Consider the following 24,959-nt stretch of genomic DNA (forward strand, 5'->3'; position numbering starts at 1 on the left):
CGGCTCCCTCAAACACATACGGGGATAATTTGTTTTAGAGAGCTCATAAAAGAAACTCCCGCAGCTGTTGATTATTCTCTGACCATTAAGAGAGCACTTACGGACAAAAGGCCAGAGTGAAGAAATGTAGATCTGTTGTTACGGTGAGAAACGAATTGTCCCAACAAGGTAACCCATAACATAGATCTGCCGTTATGAATCAAGATACGCTTCCAATTATTGTATATTCTTGTCAAACAAATTCTATGAACAATAGATTTGAGCTATATTAAAATTTATTCAACATGTGGTATCAGAGCCTGTACCTGTTCTAGATTTGTATGATAGCGTTTTGTTTAGCTTAATTAATGAAAATTAATTTCGTATGGTGAAATTGATTTATATGGTATAAGCGAAGCCAAAATTATAGAAATTTGAAAATTGTTTGTTTTCTTTATGCTTTATAAATTATTTTGTTATTATTTATAGAGAATGGTTATGACATATTATTGGGTTATGTCGTTAAAGTTTTGAGATATTAATTTAATCTCATAAAAGTTTTGCATAAATCAATGTTTAATGAATGGAAAACTTGTTAGTCACCAAAGTGGCCTTGTTTGGATTGTTTTAGACATTGATTATGCAGTTTTCAATTGTTCATATTTGTGTGATGTCGTTATATGACATGAAAGTGAAAATTGAACAATTGAGCTCGTTGATTATAATTTGTTAGGTTACCCAAAGGTAGACCATTAATTATAATCAATGGCATTAAAGAGACTTATCATTGTACTAATTAATATGAATGTATATCCAAAGATAACATGCATATTGTATGGAGCATTATTGAATAGTTGAATGGAATAAAAAAAAAAAAGGAAAAAAGTAACTGGATTCTAAAAAGGAGCATAGGCGTGCTGTAATGAAACACGGGCGTGCTTCTCTCTGACTTGCATAAAGGCTCGCAAGTTGTTCCACAATGAAAGTCTATTAAAGTATTTTTCTTCTTGGCATCATTATTGATCAAAGCTATGCATTTAAATATTACCCAAAGGTGAATCTAGATGCATAATTAAAGTTGTTATTTGTTTGAATTCATTTTATGTTTACTCAAAGCATTAACGTATGAGTATATGTGTAATGTTGCAGCTTCCTTTATCATGTTTGCTATGGGCACTGGGTTGATTAAGTTCAATGGATTGAACTATGCTGATTGGTCCGAACAAATCCATTATCAGTTAGGAGTTCTGGACTTGGATCTGGCATTAGTCTCTGAAAAGCCAGCAGCCATTACAGAGACCAGCACTGAAGCTGACAAGTCTCATTATGAGGCTTGGGAGCAGTCTAACAGGCTAAACTTGAACTTAATGAGGATGACAATGGCTGAAAATGTTAAGCCATCAATGCCCAGAACAGACAATGCTAGAGAGTACATGCTGAAAATTAAGGAATACTCCCAATCGGACATAGCTGACAAGTCCATCGTAGGATCCTTGATGAGTGAGCTGACGACCAAGAAGTTTGATTGGTCACAATCCATTCATGATCATGTGACTGGCATGCAGAATTTGGCAGCCAAACTGAAATCAATGGGAATGGATGTGAGTGAATCCTTTTTAGTTCAATTTATTATTAACTCACTTCCTCTTGAGTTTGGTCAGTTCCAGGTGAATTATAACACCCTTAAGGAAAAATGGAACATTCAGGAAATCAAGGCCATGTTCATACAAGAGGAAGGGAGATTAAAAAAATTGAAAGAACACTCCATCAATCTCACTTTTCATAATGGAGCTAGCAGCAGCAATAACAAATCAGGGAAGAAAGGCAAGAAAAGGGACAGTGCCCCAATGAAGGTTAATGAGGGCCAAATCCGTAAGGAATTGAAGTGCTACTTCTGTAGGAAGAATGGTCACTTCAAGAAGGACTGTCCTAAAAGGAAGATTTGGTTTGAAAAGAAAGGTATACTTTATGTTTCAGTATGTTTTGAATCAAATCTTATTGAAGTGCCTAATAATACCTAGTGGTTAGATTCTGGTGCAACTACTCATATGTCTCAAATTATACAGGGATTTCTTTCGATCCAACCCATAAACGAAACTGAAAAGTTCCTATTCATGGGAAACAGAATGAAAGCACGAATAGAAGGAATTGGGACTTATAGATTGATCCTGGACACTGGTCGTTATCTGGATCTTGAAAAGTGTCTCTATGTTCCTGAATGTGCTAGAAATCTAGTTTCTGTAGGAAGGTTGGATAATGTTGGTTTTAATTTTAAGATTTGTAATGGGGTTTTTTCATTATACAAACTTAAGTACTATTATGGTTCTGGTACTTTGATTGATAGTTTGTATCGCTTTAATCTTGATGCTGAATTTATTGAATCCCTGTTTAATGTTGAACATAATATAGGTATTAAACGTAGTGCACATAATGAATGTTCTGCTTTCTTGTGGCATCAAAGGTTAGGTCACATATCCAAAGAAAAGATTTTGAAGTTAGTGAAAGGTGGAATCTTACCTCAATTGGATTTCACTGACTGGGACGTGTGTATAGATTGCATTAAAGGTAAGCAAACTAAACACACATTAAAGAATCCAGCCACAAGAAGTAGTGAATTGCTTGAACTTATACACACTGATATATGTGGCCCTTTTGATGTTCCCTCTTGGGGTGGTGAAAAATATTTGATTACCTTTATCGATGATTTCTCACGGTACGGTTATGTATATTTACTGCATGAAAAGACCCAATCAATGCATATCCTTGAGATATTCATTAATGAGGTAGAAAGGCAGTTAAATAGAAAAGTTAAAGTGGTGAGATTTGATAGAGATGGTGAATATTATGGTAAATTTAATGAAAATGGACAATGTCTAGGTTCATTTGCAAAGTTCCTTGAAAGTCGTGGCATTTGTGTGCAATACACAATGCCAGGTACACCTCAACAAAATGGTGTAGCTGAAAGGCGGAATCATACTCTTATGGAAATTGTTAAAAGTATGCTAAATAATTGTACTGTACCTTTATCATTATGGATGCATGCATTAAAGACTGCTGCATATTTACTTAATAGGGTTCCTAGTAAGGCAGTTCCTAAGACCCCTTATGAACTGTGGACGGGAAGGAAACCTAGTCTGAAGCATCTTCATGTTTGGGGTTGCCCAGCGAAAGTAAGGATATATAATCCACATGAAAAGAAGCTTGAAGCTAGAACGGTTAGTGGATTTTTCATAGGATATCCTGAAAAGTCAAAAGGGTACATATTTTATTGTCCTAACCATAGTACGAGAATTTTTGAGTCTGGTAATGCTCGGTTTATTGAAAATGGCCAAATTAGTGGGAGCAGTGAACCACGTAAGGTGAATGTGCAAGAGATTCAGATTGAAAATCCAACTCAGATGGATTTTCCTAATGTCTCTTCTTCGGTTGTTGTTCCACTTGTTGTATCACGGTTTAACAACATGGTTGAACAACAAAACAACATTCCAAACCCACAAAATGACCATATAAATGATGAACCAGTAAATGATGAACAATTCACAAATGATCAAGTGATTTCACAAGAAATAGCATTAAGGAGGTCACAAAGGCAAAGAAGGCCAGCTATTTCTAGTGATTATGTGGTTTACTCACTTGAGCATGAATGTGAATTGAGCATTGATAAGGACCCAGTCTCTTTCCAGAAAGCCATGGAATGTGATAATTCTGAAAAGTGGTTTAATGCCATGAAGGAAGAAATGCAATCAATGAGTGACAATCAAGTCTGAGATTTAATCGAGTTGCCTGAGGGGTCAAAACAAGTTGGTTGTAAATGGGTTTTTAAGACCAAACGGGACTCTAAGGGCAACATTGAAAGATATAAGGCCAGACTTGTTGCTAAAGGTTACACTCAGAAGGATGACATTGATTATAAAGAGACATTTTCTCCAGTTTCCAAAAATGACTCTTTAAGAATTATTTTGGCTTTGGTGGCTCATTATGATCTAGAGCTTTGATAGGTGTTAATTTTATAGTATTTTTAATATATTTTTTATTAGAATTTTAGTAAGTTTTATCACTTTGATTTGATTTTAAATTCATTTTTTGTATAATTTTGTTCAAAGCTTCCTTTAATCTTAACCCGCTTGATCTAAGAGAAAATTGTAGGAATTTGGCACAGAAAAGAACATTACAAGGCAAGATACTCAGCCTCCAGCACACCCAAGCCGTGCTAGAAAGCACAACCGTGCTAAAAGCTAAAGAAATCAAGGGAGAGTCAGGAGTAAGCACGCCCTGGGTTGTGCCAAAAGGCACGGCCGTGCCCAAAAAGAGGATTAAGGCGTATCAAGTTTAGCACGCCCATGACAACTCCAGCTGGGAAGGACAGAAACAAGCACGCCCCAGCCTGTGCTAAGTGGCATGCCCGTGCCATAAAGATTCATCAGGGTGTGCTTGCCTAGCACACCCCGTGCTTCACCAGCCAAACTTCCAGACTTCAGCACGCCCCAGCCGTGCATAATGGCAACCCATATTATTTTTAGTTTTAAATTTTCGCTCCATTTATTTCTTTTATTTTCTATTTTTGTTGCAAAAATTTCCCAAATTTCTCCATAATTGTTCTTTTGTTTTAGTTAGAGCTTTTATTTTTAGGAAAAAGTGAAAGTCCAGAGAAGAGCACGCCCTGGCCGTGCCCCTTAGCACTCCCGTGCCATGGGGTGAGAATTCAGCACGCCCAGGCGCGCCTTACAACACGCCCGTGCGCTTTAGAAGATGGTCTCGCTTGAGAGACAGAGGAGAGCACGCCCCAGGCGTGCCTATCCGCACGCCCGTGTCTTAGAAAAAGGGAAAAACTCAATGAGAGTCAGGGACAAGCACGCCCTAGGCATGCCCCGTAGCACGCCCGTGCTATCTGCGAAAAACCTTTCAGCCCGAGGGATAGAGAGAAGCACGCCCACGCCGTGCTTGGAAACACGCCCGTGCCAAGTACGCCCTCTCTTTTGTCTTACAGGTCAGAAGAAAGCACTCCCTGGCTGTGCCATTTAGCACGGTCGTGCCACGATTAGACAAAAGCATTAATTGGCACCCCTATTTAAAGAGCACGCCTTAACTGTCTCAACCCTCACTCGCACGCCCTAGCCGCCAACCCTTTCTCTCCCAAATTTTCTCTCTTTTTCTCCCTTTTCTCTCAAATCAAACCCTCTCCACACTAAATTTTCATATCATCAACCTCAACCATGCCTCCTAGATACAAACGCAGCAGACCCGCGTCCTCAGTTGCCGCTAGAAAACGGCCAATTGCAAGATCCTCCACGGCTCCTCAACCTCCTTCACCGCCTGCGCTTCCATTCGAGTTCGCCTCATCCGAGCAACAAGAAAGGTACAATAAACTATCCCTTCGGCTTATTTTACCAAATAGATTTATTGTTGATGCTACTTTAGCACAAGTGGGTCTTCGAGATATTGTGCTAGAACAACTTAGGCGTATAGGATGGGGTCAATTTTTAGAGATGAAGGATCTAGTTTATGCACCTTTAACTCTAGAATTTTTAAGTTCTTATTCCTCTTTCATTCGGTTTTTGCCGACATCTCCCCCGAGCAAAATTCGCTTTAGGCTAATGAGTAGAAATTTTGAATTATCTGTGAATGAAGTTAGCCATATCTTTGGATTTCCCACAGAAAATGCTCAAATACAAATATCTAGTGATTTTAATGCACGTAATACTTAGAACCATTTTATTGATGAAGTGAATTATAATCCTAGATATTCAAAAGCCTCTAAACTGAAAAATCCTGCCCTAAGATACGTGCATAAATTCTTATCTAATACTATCTTTGGAAGGAGTGAAAGTGATGGGGTTCTGAGTTTAAATGAGTTATACTTCTTATGGGTAATTGAAAGAGGAATTTTACTCAATGTTGGGTATTGGTTGTGCCAAAAATTTGCAAGGGTGGCTAGAGCCGACAAAGGGGCTATAATGATAGGGTGCTTTGTGACCCGCATTGCTAGATATTTATAGGTCTGGAACCGACTAGACCAGTACATGATAGTGTTGGAGGAGGAAAGGGCACCCGATTAGATTTGGATGTTATGATCCACATGAAACTAATTGAAAAGGTCGGAGATGCATATCGGGTAGTCGGTGCTCGAGAGGATAATTCTGATGATGAAGAGGCTGAGGCCGCAGGTGGTGCTGCCATGGAGGAGGATAATCCTCCCCCTTTCACTTCTTCCTTTGGTGCAGGTACATCCGGTGCTGGTCCATCCTTTCAAGGTACGTCAAACATGTCCAACGATGAAGTCCTTGCAAGGATGATGTCTCGAATGGACATATTTGACACATGCCTTAACGGGATGGAGACGATGATTGCAGACCGTTTCTAGTCCATCGAAATTATGAACGGAAGCCTTGATTCTAGGATGGATACAATGCAAGGCCAGCTTCAGACAATTCTCCAGCTTTTACAGCCACCCCCACCACCGGAGCAGTGATGGATTTTTCACTTATCACTTGTTTCTTATTTTTATTTTTAGTTCTAATACCATGATCTGGTTGATTTTGTTTTTATTTTTTTTTAGCTTGTCTGTTATTTAAACTCTTATAACTTTTAGTAGTTCTTTTCTCTTAATGTTTAGTTTGCTCTTTTAGCTATGACATGTTCCAGCACCCGTTCTATTGTATTTTTCAATACAATTTTGGTAAAGTTTCTTCTGCTCTCTTAGTGCTTTTCTTCTAATAAATGCGATAAGTTTGGGGAAGTTATTTTATACACATTAGGGACAATGTGTTTGATTGAATTGGGGGAAGGAAATTTTAGCTAAAAATTTTCCTTTTGTTTTTGCTTAACATGGTTGGAATGATTACAAGCAAGCTTGAAGGTTCTCATGATCTAGTAATAAGTGTTGAATCTAGTTGATTCTCAATTCTAGTATACTTAAGCTCTGAATTTGGAATTTTGACTTAAACATGTTCATTGGTTTAAACTATCTGTTTCTAAGATCCTAAAACACTGATTTTTTGTGAAATTTTTGGTTCATAGGCGTGTCTTAATCCAAAGCTATTTAAACCTTGGCATTCCTAGAACAAATTAGAATTCCCTTTGAGGCGAAAATTTTAAATGCTTACATTTTAAAAAGAGATGATTTAGGCATTCTTTGTTGAAACCCATATTTAGCCCAGACCACCTAAGTTAAAAATATGACCTTTGCAACCAATTTTGAAGCCTATAAACCATAAAATTTTCTTGTTTACCCTCAATAAACCGAGCCCTTAAACCAATTTTAAAATTTTTACCCTAAGTACAAAAGATTGCATGATTGAAAGATTCGACTTTTAATTAGAATATAGCAACAAAGAGGGAGAATTCTTCAAATGATACTAGCAAGTTTACCAAATAAGAAAAAAAAAATCAAAAAGAGACACATAAAAAGCAATCAAAAGGATTCAAGTTGAATTGAAAAAGCAAGGAAGAAAAGTACCAAAATATTATGGAAAGACCTTACCCAAAATGTCTCTAGCTAGTAAAGAAGTTCAAAACAAACACTCCCTGGAACCAGTAAAATTTTTTATTAAAATAGAATTCTGGATATTATACATTCTTTTGTACTCTTTGTCTACCTTTTATCCTTTTTCTTTGATTAAGCAAAAAAAAAAAATTTACACCTCGGAAGCCCCATTACAACCCAAAATAAAGACCTTTTGATCTTTTAATTGTATGCATTTAAATTGTGGAGAAGGAATGACTAATTTTGCATATGGGAATGCCACATTTGCACTATCAATCGTCTTATTTCTAAAGGTTAAAAATTCTTTGGATGATTCATGTCCTATTTATCATAAATTGAATGAATATTAGTGTTGACAATCTCTTTAAACTTATATTTTATTCAATGAACGTGCTTTATTCAAAAAATTGAAATCAAGCTTGAATATGAGTAGCATGGAGAACAATTGATTTATTCACTTAATTACTAATCATGATATCTTGAAAGTTTATGATTAAAATCATCTCCAACCATGGTAAGCTAGTTATTTTTCTCTTAAAATTTAGTTTTGTTGCTTGAGGACAAGCAATGGTTTAAGTTTGGGGAATTTTGATAGTGTTAATTTTATAGTATTTTTAATATAGTTTTTATTAGAATTTTAGTAAGTTTTATCACTTTGATTTGATTTTAAATTCATTTTTTGTATAATTTTGTTCAAAGCTTCCTTGAATCTTAACCCGCTTGATCTAAGAGAAAATTATAGGAATTTGGCATAGAAAAGAACATTACAAGGCAAGATACTCAGCCTCCAGCACACCCAAGCCGTGCTAGAAAGCACAACCGTGCTAAAAGCTAAAGAAATCAAGGGAGAGTCAGGAGTAAGCATGCCCTGGGTTGTGCCAAAAGGCACGGCCGTGCCCAAAAAGAGGATTAAGGCGTATCAAGTTTGGCACGCCCATGACAACTCCAGCTGGGAAGGACAGAAACAAGCACGCCCCAGCCTGTGCTAAGTGGCACGCCCGTGCCACAAAGATTCATCAGGGTGTGCTTGCCTAGCACACCCCGTGCTTCACCAGCCAAACTTCCAGACTTCAGCACGCCCCAGCCGTGCATAATGGCACGCCCGTGCTTCGAAGGCAGAACTAGCGTGAACTAAAGACGCAAATCAATCTTTTCCTCATATGGGCCCGCCTCGGAGAGTTTCCTAAACGTACTAAATAAGACCTAAACCTATTTTGGAAGAGAAAGGAGTCCCAATTAAGAAGAAATCCAAGGCCTAAACAGTCATGATCTCCTATAGAAGATTTTGCACTAAATAAGGATTCTATTTCCTAAACGGAGTCAGATTTGCCTTCAAGAGCTCTATATAAAGAGGGGAACTCCTCATTGTTGGATATCTCATTTTTTGTGCTATTTTCTGCATAATTCTCTCTCTCTCAAAAGACTTCAAGCATCCAAAGTTTGTGCCAAGATTCAAGGAAGCCATCCACGCAGCTGTGATCTAGTTTTTATCTCTAAACTCTTCATCTTGTTTTTCTTTTCATTGTTATCATTAAGTATGATGATTGATTCAAGTATGATTGAGTTTTATTTAATTATTATGTCTAGCTAAACTCTTATACTAGGGATTTGATGTAACTTAATTCGATTCCAATTTATAATATTAGATTTATTTTTCATTGTTCTTGTGATAATTTATTATTGTGCTTAAAGCTTCCAGGCAGAATTTTCCCCTGGATTGAATTGTTTCAATAATCACTATCGGGAGAAGGGTTTTTGATATGAAAAAGATAATAAATTACTTGAGAATAATAACTTGACGCGGAAGCTATATGGTTTGACTCACGGGGGGTTTTCATAATTTAATGATCGTAGATTATGAACTCACAAAACAACCACAAAACTCAAAGATCTAATTTATGTTTGATTTCACTATTGGAAGATAGGTAATTAAACTAGATTAAAATAGCTAACAATACATCGGAAGAGCTTGTTAGTAAATCTAGGGTTGTTTCTCCTACTTGAACAATTAAAATTGATTAATGAACTAATAGAACAAGTTGGATAGAATTAAGTGAAATCAAATTCCCTAGTAGTTTAAATCCCTGATTTCTTTTCACCTAAATTTTGTGCTTGATCTCTTTCTGTTTTTACTTTCAAATTTATTTTTCTTACAGCAATTCTCTCTTATTATCGTTTAAATAATAATAGGTTAACATAATTTTGGTACTTGATATACAATTCCTGTGGATACGATACTCTCTTACTCTATATTACTTGTTGCGATTTCGTACACTTGCGAAAATCACTATCAAGCTTCACCAAATGGATGTAAAGACAGCCTTTCTTAATGGTGACTTAGAGGAGGAAGTATATATGGACCAACCAGAGGGGTTTGTGGTCACAGGAAAGGAAAACTTGGTGTGTAGGTTAAAGAAGTCAATATATGGACTGAAGCAAGCTTCTCATCAATGGTATCTTAAGTTCAATAATACTATCACTTCATATGGTTTTATAGAAAACACTGTTGATCGGTGTATTTATATGAAGGTCAGTGGGAGCAAGCTCATTATGTTAGTCCTATATGTTGATGACATTCTTCTTGCTGCGAATGATGTTGGGTTGTTGCATGATGTAAAGGGTTTTCTCTTTAAGAACTTTGAAATGAAAGATATGGGAGAGGCATCCTTTGTGATTGGAATAGAAATATTCCGTGATAGATCACAAGGACTGTTAGGATTGTCTCAAAGAGCTTACATTGATAAGGTATTAGAGAGATTCAGAATGGAAAAATGCTCCGCAGGAATAGTTCCAATTCAGAAAGGAGATAGGTTCAGCGAAATGCAATGTCCTAAAAATGATTTGGAACGTAAAGAGATGGAGTCTATTCCATATGCGTCAGTGGTTGGGAGCTTAATGTATGTTCAGACATGTACTCGACCGGATATTAGTTTCGCCGTAGGAATGTTAGGGCGATATCAAAGTAATTCTGGGATGGACCATTGGAAAGCTGCAGAAAAAGTACTTAGGCATTTACAAGGCACTAAGGATCATATACTCACTTATAGAAAGTCCAGCCATCCAGAACTAGTGGGATACTCGGATTCAGACTATGTCGGTTGTGTAGATTCAAGAAAGTCTACATTTGGCTACTTGTTTCTTTTAGCCGGAGGAGCAGTATCATGGAAAAGTGGAAAGTAGTCTGTCATTGCTACTTCCACTATGGAGGCTGAATTTGTGGCATGCTTTGAGGCCACTGTTCATGCATTGTGGTTGCGGAGCTTTGTCTCAAGTCTAGGCATGGTCGACGGTATAGCTAGACCATTGAGAATTTATTGTGATAATTCTGCAGCTGTCTTCTTCTCTAAGAATGATAGGTACTCTAAGGGTGCAAAGCACATGGATTTAAAGTACCTAACTGTGAAAGAAGAGTGTAAAAACACAAAGTGTCAATTGAGCATATCGGTACTGATCTGATGATAGCGGATCCGCTAACTAAAAGCTTACCGCCCAAAATCTTCACTGGCCATGTTGATAGGATGGACATTATAGATAAGTCCTTGTTAGCATGATGTTTAAAATTGTATATATATATACATATGGTTGTTTTGCTCATATTATTGTGACACTTGGGAATTCAATTAAAGATGTGTTTTGCTTATTTATGTGTTATCCACATTATAGATGTATACAATAATGGTTTGAGTGAGATAACAATAACAGTTGATTGTAACAATGTATTGATTGTTGAATAGTTTCTCCACTAAAGTTTTATGAATTGAAGTGGTTTGTGATACATGGAAGGAATCATGTCGTTCAATGACTTGTGACCGCCATAATCCGATCATCTTAATTCAAATTAAGGTAAACATGATAGACTCAAGAAATGCACATGGGCCAAGTGGGAGATTGTTAGATTATTTTAATAATCTGTATGTGGCCCATGTGATTAAAGGGCTAGTTCTAATTAAGGTGGCCCAAGATGATGGTTATTGGGCTTAATGGATAAGAGCCAGTTAGGGTTTTAATACCCTTCCTCTGCCTTATAAAAGATAAAGGAATCAACAGATTAGGGTTAACACAGAAACAAGAGAGTGTGACGGCTCCCTCAAACACATACGGGGATAGTTTGTTTGAGAGAGCTCATAAAACAAACTCCCGCAACTGTTGATTATTCTCTAACCATTAAGAGAGCACTTACGGACAAAAGGCCAGAGTGAAGAAACGTAGATCTTCTGTTACGGTGAGAATCGAATTGTCCCAACGAGGTAACCCATAACATAGATCTGCCGTTATGGATCAAGGTACGCTTCCGATTATTGTATATTCTTGTCAAACAAATTCTATGAACAATAGATCTGGGTTATATTAAAGTTTATTCAACATAAGCTAGTTAAGAAGCTGAGGAAGAAAGTAATATCGGAACTTGATGACAATGGAATTTCTGAATTTATGATAGGTGGGCCTAAAGATGATTAGCGACTAATATTTGCAGCTGCAAAATGAGGAAATGCAGAGTTCTTGATCATACTTATACGCTTACATCCTGATTTAGTACTAAAAATGGACAAGAATAATTATACCATATTCCATATATAACTGTTTTGCATCGACATGAGAAGATCTTCAAATTCATACATGATATCGGTTCAACGAAGAACTTGATAAACATATATACAGATAACAAAGGGAATAACATGTTGCATTTGGCTGGAATGCTGCCTTCTCCAACTCGATTAAATGTTGTAGCGGGTACGACTCTTCAACTCCAGCGCCGACTTTTGTGGTTTGAGGTACTATACTTTCGTTTCTAAATACTTATCACATTTGAAATTTCTCATCTCTTAAGAAAATTGTTAAATTTTGTCTAACTTACAATAAGTTACTGAGTAAATTGACTATATTATTAATTTAATATATCCAAGCACCAAATTTTTTAGGAATTGAAGCAATAATTGTATAGGAAAAAAAAACCATAAAAATGATAAGTATTTTGGAACATAATACTTTTTTAAATGCGACAAGTATTTAGAAAGGAAGGGAGTAATTATGTTTTGTTTCTTGAGTGGTTTTTTCCAAGAATATATATATCTCTGATTATTGTATGAAGTAAAGAAAGTTGTTAGTCCAAAGCAAATAGAAGCCACAAACAGTCCACAACAAATAGATGGCAAAGATGATGTGAAGGAGACCATAAGAGAATTATTTATAAGGGAGCACAAGGACTTAATTCAAAACAGAGAGGAATGGATGCGAAATACAGCTAATTCATGCATGATTGTTGCCACTCTCATTGCAACTGTGGCTTTCGCAGCAGCCTTTACTGTACCTGGAGGCAATGGACAGGACACTGGCCTTCCTATTTTTCTCCATGAGGTTCTGTTTAAATTTTTCGCTATCTCAGATGCAATATCCTTGATATTCTCTGTCTCTTCTCTTTTAGCCTTCTTGTTCATTCTTACTTCTCGATCCTCACTTGACGATTTTAAAATGGGGTTGCCTACAAAGTTGATTATAGGACTTTTTACCCTTTTCATAGTAATAATAACAATGATGGCAGCATTCATTTTTGCATTTTTCTTTATGTTTCGATTCGCCATTTCCATTGCTGCCATTGCTTTTGTACCTATTCTTTTATTCATTTTCCTTGTTTTCCAAGTGTTTTACAACACTTATATGTCTTGTTAAATTTTCCGTTGCGATAGAAAAGTTCCATTTCCTAAGAGATCAAAATTAGCCAGATTAAAAGATGCATTCTGTTGTTGTTGTTGCTGTTGTTTTTGTTGCTTACTGCCAAATAAGTAGCTACATCGATCCATTTCTATGATATCGTCCAACTCTCTTATGCTTTGTAAACCTTCCTCTACTCATATGATGATATTTATTGTAGTTGTTTGGTCTACTTTTCTAGTCATGTTTGTATAATTTTTCTTTTTCTTTTTCTTTTTTATGGGAATAACTTGCCTAAACTGGATCTATAGTCTCACCCATGTAACAAACCAGTGAATTAGTGTTATACAAATCTTACAATCCACGACACGAATCTTACGATTCGATTCAATTTTCATGCTATACGATTCGAATATTATGGGTGAATCGATATTGATCCTAAATCTTACAATTCATGCAATTCGAATCTTATAATTTGAGTTGATTCTCATGTCCAACGATTCCCTTATCCAATAAAACAGTAAAAAAGTCTATATAGAGAGAAAAAAAAAAGCAGAGAATATAGTTATATTAAAAGTTAAAAATAATGAAGGGCTTGAATTGCTAATGATAATGAGTAAATATGAATTCGGATAGGAAATTTTAATGGCTTGATATTTTTACTTGGTTTTATATATTAAAATTTTAACTTCATAGTTTGATATTTTGAAGTTGACAACTACACAAGTTATCAAGTTCTCTTTCTTTTTTGTGTTTAATAAATGATTTATATATATTTTTTTTGAAAGAATAAATGATTTAGATTTGAAATATACATAGCTACGGTATTTACAATTGATTTTTAGTATCTTTTGACAAAATTAATGGAAATATAATCATAAATATATATGTATATATATTTTTAGTTAATTTTAAAAATTTATACTTAATCTTACGATTTGATTTTCGATTCTCAGTTTGACAACTATATGAATTTTTGTTGAAACAAAAATATTACTGCCATACACTAATAAAAAAACATAGAAACGATATTTAAATAATTTACACTTTCATTGGAGTCATTGACTTGGTTTAGGTAAATATTTTCCTTCTTCTCCAATAATAAAATACACGAGTTAGGACATAAGTTTTAAAATTTTAATTTAATATTTGTATAATATTAAGAATTGGCTATTACTTTCCACAATCGTCACTTAACATAGGACTGTGATAAGTAAAATGGATTTGTTAGTGTATTTTCACTTAGGTTGACAGTTAAATTACATTTTCGGTTAATTCGGTTGACTACTCACCCTTAGGAGTAATTAAATCGATTCCATTTCTTGGTCATTATATATTATTATTCTTCTCCACCTCTTTAATTAGTGAATTTATATTCTTCTCCAATTGTTTTCACACTGATCTATCCTTCTCAGTTGGTTTGCTTTGTCATTGTCATGCCATTATCTCAAACTACTAAACAACAATTATTGACTTTTTCAGATGGATAAGACTACGGTACAGGAGTAAAATTTTCTCAATTGATGCGTGATGCTTGTTCACCCTTAGATTTAAAACATTTAGTTATAAACCATTAGATTTAAAACATTTAGTTATAAACCATTAGATTTAAAACATTTAGTTATAAACCATTAGATTTAAAATTAATCAGATAACCTATTATCTATATAATAGATAAAAAAAGATAAGGTATTTATTTTTATTTTATAGTTAATCTTTTGTTATTAAATATAAAAGTAATTATTTAATTATATAAAATATAAAAATATTCTTGCCTTATCTAAAACCTAATGTCAAAACGATAAAAGAAAAAAGTTTCAAAGATAAATAATTATTTAAATAAAAATTTATATACCCCAACTAAATTGTTTAAAATTTGAAATAATAATAATAATATTAAAATATTATGCTAAATATATATATACAATTGAAACTGTATATATATATGGATGACATCTATTATCTTTTTATTTTATAATATTACATAAGCTTACATAGAATGTGTATGTTAAATTTTTATTTTTTGGTGAGACCTTTTTTTTCTTGATTTTTTTACAACTTTCTTAAATAATAGAATTTTTTTACAAAAATTAATTTATAATTCATATTATGTAAAACGTCCATAATATGAATCTCAAAATCTTACAATATTTTAGAACAAATTAAAATCTTCTAATATTTGAATCTAGATTTTCTTCTTAATATATATTTTTTAATGCAAAAATTGTAATTTAACATTTACACTTGCTCTAGCAAGTGTATATAAAGTGTGTGTATGTGTATATATATATATATATATATATATATACAAGCTCTAGCAAGTGTATATAAAGTGTGTGTATGTGTATATATATATATATATATATATATAAAGTAAGAAATTTTGATGTTAATATAAAATTTACTAATTTTACATAATTTTAAAAGCCTCTAAAATAAGTTGAAAATCTAACAAGTTAAAGAAATCTAAAATAGTAGATTACAGAAATAATAATTAAGTTCTTTACCGTAATATGATTTATCAATAGCAGTATTTCTTTATATATACAGAAATAATAAATTCTTGTAAAAAAAAAGAAGAAAAAGGAAAAACAAGCTCCAACAAATCGAAACTGCAATCTTCATTGATATTTTTTTTTTCTTTGCATGCAATATATTTTGTAATCAATATCTCCTTTAATATCTAAAACATCCATTGATTTTATAATTAATATTTTAAAATAAAGCGGAATTAAATTACATTACTGTCTTGTTGAAAATTATGATTTATAATTCAATTTAACTCCATTTGCTGTAATTATTATTTAGGAAACTAGTCATGTATTCGCATGACGCACGGATTGTATAATTTTCTGTTTTTTGATTAAATTGAATTTGATTTTCAAGAGAATTATTGTAATTTATATCTGTGTTATTTTAATTTAAATAATTTACTTCTGTAATTTTAATTAAATGATAAAAGGTAAAATTATACATTCTTTTAAAAATTCTCAAATAATGAACTGAAATATTAATTAGCAGAATTAATTATTGTAAGCAAATTATTGTAATTCAACTGATATATTTAGTTAATCATTTATTTTTCTCTTTAAAATTTTCATATATTCAAATTAAATTTGGTATGAGAATATTCAATTTTAATGAAATAAATTTTAGAGGATTAAAATTAATATGTTATTCTATTTATTAATATACCTGCATTATTTAGTTAATTTTTATTAACTATGAATCTATTACAACTCCATTAGTTTTTTTTTTATAGAAGAAAACTATTTAATAAAAAAATTAATATTTATTAAATGCAAAACATATTAATTATAATGAAATCCTCCATTAGATTTATTAGTTTGTGACTCCATTATTCAATAAAATAATTTAATTTTCATTAAATGCAAAAAAAGATGATTTATAATGAAAAAATAAAATGCCACATCACTACTTCCATATTCTAATATGTTGCGACATAAGCATTTAGGTTTTAAAAATTATATATTTATATAGATGGATATAGATAGATGTTTCACAATTCTATAATTTCATTGATATTAATTAGAGATATTGAATCTCGATTTGATATGTAATTAAACATGAGTCAAATCTATTCCTCAAATTTTATTCTCAATCCTCTTGAATGCTCATTTAAATGCTCATTTAAATTCGAAACTTACTAAAAATTCTAATAAAATAATTATAAAATAAACCTATCAAAATTCCCTAAATTTAAACATTTTGCTTGTCCAAAATAAAAACAATGTTTTATCTTTATTAAAATAAATAAAATAGTTATTGAAGTCATCTTATTATTCATCCACACTTTAAAAAAAGTTCAGCCTCGAATTTCAAAGCATTGAAAGGTCAAAAACTTCTTTGGAATATTATAGCTCAAATTCTTCTTCATCCATGTATGAATGGTGAATTTGGCAAGACAAAATCGAACTCTTTCACCTTCTTCTTTGTATTCATGAAAATATGTTAATAAATAAATCAACTAAAATCGTAGGAATTGAAGGATTAGAAAAATCTTCAATTTTAATAATTATAATGGTAAAATTTTCACATTTAAGATAATTTTTTTGCTCTCGCCTTAAGGCTGTTTTTACGTTCTCCAAAATTGGGTGTGGAGAGAATTGTGAATTGGCCCCTTCTGGTGAAGATTTTTGGATATTTATATTGGAGGAAAGATAATTATATTAGGATATATATTGTAGGAATCTTATATGAATTGTCAGTTAGAGTTTATTTAGGAGTGTGACATCCTATGTAATTTATTAATATATTATCTTATATATATTATTATTATGTATTATCAGTAGTCTCCCCTTTGATTTTATGTCCAAAGGTGTGACTAAATGTATTATTTATTATTATTTTATTTATTTTTAGTGTCTTTTTAGTAGATTGTTTTTTGTTTGCTTATGGCATCAAGGAAACAGCTCTATTTGAAGGAAACGAGGCATTGGTTTGTTTGTTGAGAGGTACTACAAGAGTCTCTTTATTAAATATGGGTGACCCTTCAGTGGCTCACCCTTCTATCTTCCTTGATTATTTGCTCCACTCTTAATTTTTCGATCATTAGAGCTTCTCTCTCTACAACTTCCTTCCTCTTTCTCTTTCTCCCTCTAATTTTCCTTGTGCATGTAAGTTGCTTATTTTTTTCATTTTTTTTTTTGTTGTTGTTGGGGGGTCATGGGTTCATCTAGTGATGGGGACGTTCAAATTTTAGTTGATTCGTTCGAGGATGAAAATGTAGATGCTGTTGATCTGGGGTGGGTGAAGCGAAAGGTAGGAAAGAAAACATCAGGGTTGCCGACGTTCCTTCTGACATAGACATGGGCGAGCTTTTGGACATATGTTTCATGTATGTTATCGCATTGAAGTATAAACTGGTTCGGCCCTCAGAGTATATGAGGGTAAATGAACCCTTAGATATCGAATCAATCATATTATATGAGGAAGACTTCAGATCTGGAGTTCGCCTGCCCTTATCCGAGATGCTGAAGTCGTTTTTTAATGACTATGATATTACTATTAGTCAACTTCATCCTAATGGCTTGAGGCTCTTATATGGCATAGTGGAGCTAGCTCACCGTGATGGAACCGTTTTGACAGCTCGGGGGTGCGAGAGCTCTATAATTTATATGATCGAGTGAATGAAGATTATTGCTTTCTTCAAGCGAAGAACAACTCCAACATCTTTTCCAAGCAATCAAAAATTTCTTCTTTGAAAAATTGGAAATAGAAGTATTTTGTAGTTTAGCATCCAGGAGCATTTGGAATATCGAACAATTGGTCGGCTAACCCTATGCGCCACCTTCCGACTTCGCTCTAGGGGTTTGAGACCGGTAAACTTACAGCAAGTAATTGTCGAAGGTTATCTAGTTTACCCACTCAGTGGGCCCATGAGACCTTTTATTTCACCTTCTGGTAAGTTCTTCTCTTATTTGCATAAGTGTTGCTTCATCTTTTCCACGCTCACCGCACCAATTGTTACGTTCTCTGAAGTTGGGTGTTGAAAGAATTGTGAATTAGCCCAAATTTTAGTAGATTTTTGGATATTTATATTAGAGAAAATATAATTATATTAGGATAAGGATTATAGGAATCTTACATGACTTGTCAATTAGAGTTTATTTAGGAGTCTAACATCCTGTGTAATTTATTAATACATTATCTTATATATATTATTGTGCATTATTAGCTGTGTTTGGCAACAGCTTTTTAAGTAGTGTTAAAATGCTACTTAAAAAAAAATTGCTCATTAACATAACATTTGAATTAGCTTTTAGAGATTAAGATAGCATTTTATGAAAAATTAATTCATTTAACGTTTAACTTTTAGCGTTTTATGAAAATCTACGTAAACAGCTACACACTATTAAAATAGCTCACATCTATCAAAACAGCTAATTTTGTCGAACATGCCCCAATTCATTAAGGTCTTTTAATGCCTCGTCCTCAATTTTCTACATGAACATTGATTTTCTTACCATATAAGCATGTTATCTTGCTCTAGACCTTCTTCATCCTCTCTATTGGGTCCATAATATATCTCCTCCTCTCATAGGATTGCGACCTTCTCGTCCTCTAATGTTTTTCAAAACAATCTCACCATATTGAAAATCCTGATGATAAAAAGGTGAAATTGGTGGCTTATCACTTAAAATTGAAGTGTTTGAAGAGCTTCTTGATATTAAGAAAGAAAGGTTGAAGACGAAGATGAAGAGTTATGAGTAATTGTACTGCGTTTCTTTGATTGTTACAACATTGAGTTTATATATGTACACATATGTTTTGTAACTGTTATCCACGTTAGCAGATCTATAAATATTCTAGAACATTGCTTTCTAAAAAACAAACTAAGTGTGTAACAAACTAACTAAGCGTGTGGGCTTAATATGGTTGTGGCCCAATTGTTGTTTTGGGCTTGATGGAAATGCATATTAGATCAACCCCCCCCCCCCTCAAGATGGAGTTTAGTAAGGAGACCAAAGCTATCTTGGGCATTAGGGTTACAAACGTTTAGTGAGGAAGCGATTTAGTGAAGATGTCGGCGGGTTGAGATTTTGACGGGATATGATAGGGTTCGAGGAACCCATTTTGCATCTGATCTCGGATGATGCAGCAGTCGATATCGATGTGCTTCGTCCATTCGTGAAAAATGGGATTGGAGGCTATATGATTCGTTGCCTAGTTATCATAACAGAGATGGATTAGAAGTGGGACACTAATCTGGAGATCCCAAAGTAGGTATGTAATCCATGAACCTTGCATGTAGTGTTGCCCATGCTCCTGTATTCCACTTTAGTGATGGAGTGACCGATAACCCCCTATTTTTTTATTTTCCAAAGGACAACAGAATCACCGAGAAATATGCAATAGCCACTGATCGAATTTCTAGTAGTCATGCAAGCAGCCCAATTTGAGCACAATAGGCATGGAGTGTGAGATCACAAGATCTAGGGAAAAAGAGACCGAGATTTGGGGTTCTATAAAGATATTTCAACAAATGGAGTGCCTACTGTAGGTGTCCGTTACATAGGCTTTGCATAAATTGGCTTAGCTATTGGACAATGAAAGTAACATTGGGCCTATTCATATTAAGATATCGCAAGCGGCCGACTAGACGAAGATAGCGTTCTGGGTCTTCGAGAGGGGAACCCATGTTAGGTAAAAGTTTCAAACCCTAAACTAGTGGTGTTTGCGCCTGTTTGGATGTCTCAAAATCTGTCTTTGATAAGGTCAGATATGAATTTTCATTGTGATAGGAACAGTCCTGTAGTAGACCTTATGATTTCGAGACCTAAAAAATACCTAGCCTGACCTAGGTCCTTAATAGTGAAAACAGTGTGAAGATGTTTTTTACTGCCAAAATGAGTATCTCCTGAGGGCCTGTGATTAATATATCATCCACGTAAATCAAGAGAGCTAAAAATTCATCACCTGTCCCCATAGTGAATAAGCAGTGGTGGATGGGTGATTGAGAAAATCCATATTATAAGAGGTTGATAATGGGTTCTTTGTTCCATTGTCTTCCAGCTTGCTTTAATTCATAGAAAGATCTCTTTAATTTTTCACACTTGACCTGTCTTAGCTTTGGTATATCCTTCAGGTCAAACCATATAGATATCTTCCTCTAGGTACTTATGTAAGTACGCATTTTTAACATCCAGTTGGTGTAAGGACCAGTCTTTAGCTGCCACTAGAGCAAGCTGGAGTCTGACTATAACTAGTTTAGCCATTGGTGAAAAACTTTCAGTGCAATCTAATCACAGCAGTTGGGTGTAACCTTTTGCAACCAATCTTGCCTTATATCTGTCAACTTTCCCATCATGTTTATATTTGACTCTATACACCCATTTACATTCGATAGCCTTTTTGTTTTAGGTAGAGTAGTAAGGTCCCATGTGTCATTTGCCTCGAATGCATCAAGCTCATTTTGCATAGTCATTAACCAACTATCATTCTATTTGATGTTCGTCTTGTGCTCCTTTTTAATGGTTGCTGGTTGGAAATTATGGTTTGACTTGGTTTTGTAACAATTAAAGGTAAGGGTGCATGTATGTTTTCTATTTCTGTGGTGTTTGTGTTATCTTGTGGTAAATGGTGTAGTGTTGTGGGATGGTCTTGTAATGGTGGATGGATTTGATGTAGTGTAGAGATTGGAGTGTTGGTATTGGAATTATTCTCTATTAGTATTGTGGATGCAGTTTGTGGATGCAGTTTGTGGTTGATATCTGTGTGCTTGTATTTGTATGTTGTTATATGGTGAATGTGTCTTCTAAGCATGTGGGTAGGCTAAATTGTGTGATTTCCTCAAGTTTGGTAAAATAGAATGAAAAATTATCTCTTCGAAAATAATGTCTCTAGATTGGAATATGGTTTTTGTTTTGAGGTTGTATATTTTGTATGCCTTTTGTTATGTACATATCCTAGTAGAACATAGGGGATAGCCCTATCATCAAGTTTATTCTTATAACGACTAACATTAGATGTGAAACACAGACACCCTATTACTCTGAGATGGTAAGCATTTTGAACCATGTTGTGTAGTAATTAATAGGGTGATTTTCAGTTGAGAATTTTAGATGGTAATCTATTTGTTAAATGTGTAAAACTCAAAAGGATTTCAGACCAAATGGTATTGGGTAATTTTGATTGTACATTAGGGCTCTAGCTATTTTGAGAAGGGTTTTATGTTTCCTTTCTACCTGTCCATTTTGTTTGGGGAATAGGGGCAAGTTAGTTGGTGTGAAGCCCTGTGAGTCTAGGAAATCCCTAAATTTTTCTATTGGTAAATTCAGTCGTATTGTCTGTCCTTAGACTCTTAATGAAACTGTGTTTTTATCATTCTAAAAAAATTAGCAATAACATTGTAGACTTGGGTTTTATCAGGCACCATGTAAACCTAAGTATACCTGTAATCTTTCATAATTGTAATGATATACCTAGCTCTTATGATAGAAATCTGTGAATAAGGGCCCCATAGATCTATACGAACAAGGTCAAAAGGTTTTATGACTAGTACTCAATGGAAAAGGTGCTCTTTGCATTTTGGATAATGGATATACAAGGCATTCATACGATTTTGCATTAAAAAAAAAAAGGTAATTGAGACATGTGTTTAAGTCTATCATCTGAAACATGGTCTAGTATTTTGTGCCATAACGTGCTTATTTGTTTATGGTGATCTTTACATGCATTATTTGAAACTGTTGTGGTACTTAAAACTATGCTGACAATAGGTTGACTGAGTTGGGTAAAAGAGTCTTGGTATAAGTGGTAGAGACCACCTTTAACCTTTCTTATGGCAATAATAACATCAGTCTACAAATCCATCAAAAGACAATGATTAGGTAAGGTCTTGACTAAGATATGATTTATTTTGGCTAAGGTGTTTGCTGATACGAGGTTACATGTAAAACTGGAAATATATAGAACATTGTGTAAGACGAGTTTTGCATATAATTGAACCATCAGAGAGTGTTGTTCCTATGTATGATACCAATTTAATTGAACCATCAGAGAGTTTCATAGGTTTTGGTTTATGCAATTTGGTGATAGTCTGAAAAGGTTTAGGGTTGTATGTCATGTTGGTTTGTGGCTCTAGTGTCCACAATCCATTCACTCACATTATTGTATGTCATGTATTGAGAATGATTATCAGTTAATGTACCCGCAAAACTTGCCATATTTGCATCGGAAGCATTCTGTAAGTCCTCTAGGATTCCCTTGCCTTTGATTAGCTTCATTATTTCTTGCTAAACTAGTTTTGCTATGTTGTCATTCAATTCCCCATAGTTTACCTATGTCTGCACTAATTCTGAGATTGGATTTTCACTGAGCTGTAGCTAGTGTGAAACTGATGTTTGCTTTTTCTCCTTTAGCTTTAAGTTCATAAAACCATTCAGGATAACCATGTAACTTGAAGCAACTATCCTTTATATGTCCCCATGTCTTGCAATAATCACAGGACTTCTCTTCTCTTCTTTTGTTATAGCCCCTTACATCTTTGTTGAAAGGTTTCTAAAAATTAAAGTATGTTGTTCTGTAGTTTTTGAAAATTCCTAAGAGGACATTTTTGCACATACATAACAATAAAGTTACCACTAGATTCAAAGGTTAGGTTGTGCACTTCTCTTTGCTTCTCAACCCGAAGTACCATAGAGTAGGCTTTATTGATGCTGGAAAATGGATCCATAAGCAAAATTTGGTTCTTGACATAATCATAATTGTCATTTAAGTCTATGAGAAACTGAATCAGTCTGTCTCCATTTTGCATATCTGCTATTGACTTAGATGCACCGCATGTGCAATTAGGTAAAGGTTTCAAACAAGTGAGTTCGTCCCATAACTTCTTAAGCTTAGTGTAATAGGTCATAACTGACGTGTTTTCTTATGTCAGACTAGAAATCTCTCTCTTGGTTTGGTAAAGCAAAGGCCCATTGCTTTCTCCAAATCTTTCAGCTAGCTCTTCCAAAAGTTACTTTGCATTGTTTGTGTAAAGAAAAGCTTCTACTATTTCTTTAGAAATGAAATTAAAAATCCAAGATATAATCATACTATCCACTCTCATCCATTTTTCATATAATGGTGAATCACAATCAGGTTTAACACTATGTCGATAAAACCTAGTTTATCTTTGGCTCTAAGTGAAATTAGCATGGATCTACTCCATGAGATTTAGTTGTTTCTAGTAAGAGGTATGCTTACCAGATTTGATGTAGGGTTATTTGAATTCATCAATTTGTAAGTTTCAGATTCCTCTAGTCTATTCCTTTTTTCTTCTTCTTCTGTAGTCATTTCTACGATGGAGGTTTGAGTCGTAAGGGGTGTTCCTTGAATGAGAAGGTCATGATTTAAAGTATTGCAGCAGAGAAAGAAAGGATCTGTATCACAATACAAGCTTTGATACAATGAAGAGCTTCTTGATATTAAGAGAGAAAGGTTGAAGACGATGATGAAGAATTATGAGTAATTATATTGCGTTTCTTTGATTGTTACAGTATTGAGTTTATATGTACACACGTGTTTTGTAACTGCTATCCACATCAGCATATCTATAAATATTCTAGAACATTGCTTTCTAACAAACTAACTAAGTGTGTGAGCTTAATATTGCTGTGGCCCAATTGTTGTTTTGGGCTTGATGGAAATGTACAGTGGAGTAATTTAAATGTTTAATAAAATAATTTTATAAGTTAAAGTGTTTAATACGTCAAAATAAAAATTGAAAGTGTCACAAAATTAAAGTAACAAAGTTCGGGAGTAAATTTATATATTTAGCATATATGTGTGTGTGCACGCAAATATAGTACCATATGGTCAATTCATTTCAAATTAAATAATAAATCTATATTTCAGAAATACATAACAAAAATTAACAATGTATTTTCTAGTATTCAAATATTTCCCTTCCCATATTTTAATATCTATTAATTTCCATAGATTTAAAAAATCAAGATTATAAATTTTACAATTGTAAATAATAATAACAATAAAATAGTGCAAATAATGCCATTCTTTTTCGGGTAAATTATTATTTAGTCCTTCAGGTTTTACATAATTAACCAATTAATTTCAAGTTTTGTGCAAATATCTAGCTAGTCCCTCAGGTTTAACTCCGTCTAATTAAAAGGTCATTCCGTCTGAAAAGTTGATTTTTTTCCGTTAATTGAAGACTAAAAGACTAAAATACCCTTCTCTGACTGACGTGGACCAGTATGACGCGATAAGGGAAAATTATTATTTAGTCCCTCAGGTTTTACATAATTATCTAACTAATCCCAAGTTTTGCGCAAATATCTAATTAGTCTCTTAGGTTTAACTCCGTCTAATTAAAAGTTCCTTC

The 24,959-nt window shown here is 33.8% G+C and overlaps 1 pseudogene; it reads right to left on the bottom strand.

The window, feature by feature from the left end:
• Nucleotides 1-22,945: 22,945 nt before the first annotated feature.
• On the bottom strand, nucleotides 22,946-23,911 carry LOC149493689 (uncharacterized; annotated as a pseudogene).
• Between the last annotated feature and the right edge of the window lie 1,048 nt (nucleotides 23,912-24,959).

This window comes from Jatropha curcas, chromosome 9 (assembly GCF_041381405.1).
Source record: "Jatropha curcas cultivar XTBG-Jc1 chromosome 9, XTBG_Jcur_1.0, whole genome shotgun sequence".
In the NCBI taxonomy this organism is placed as follows: Eukaryota; Viridiplantae; Streptophyta; class Magnoliopsida; order Malpighiales; family Euphorbiaceae; genus Jatropha; species Jatropha curcas.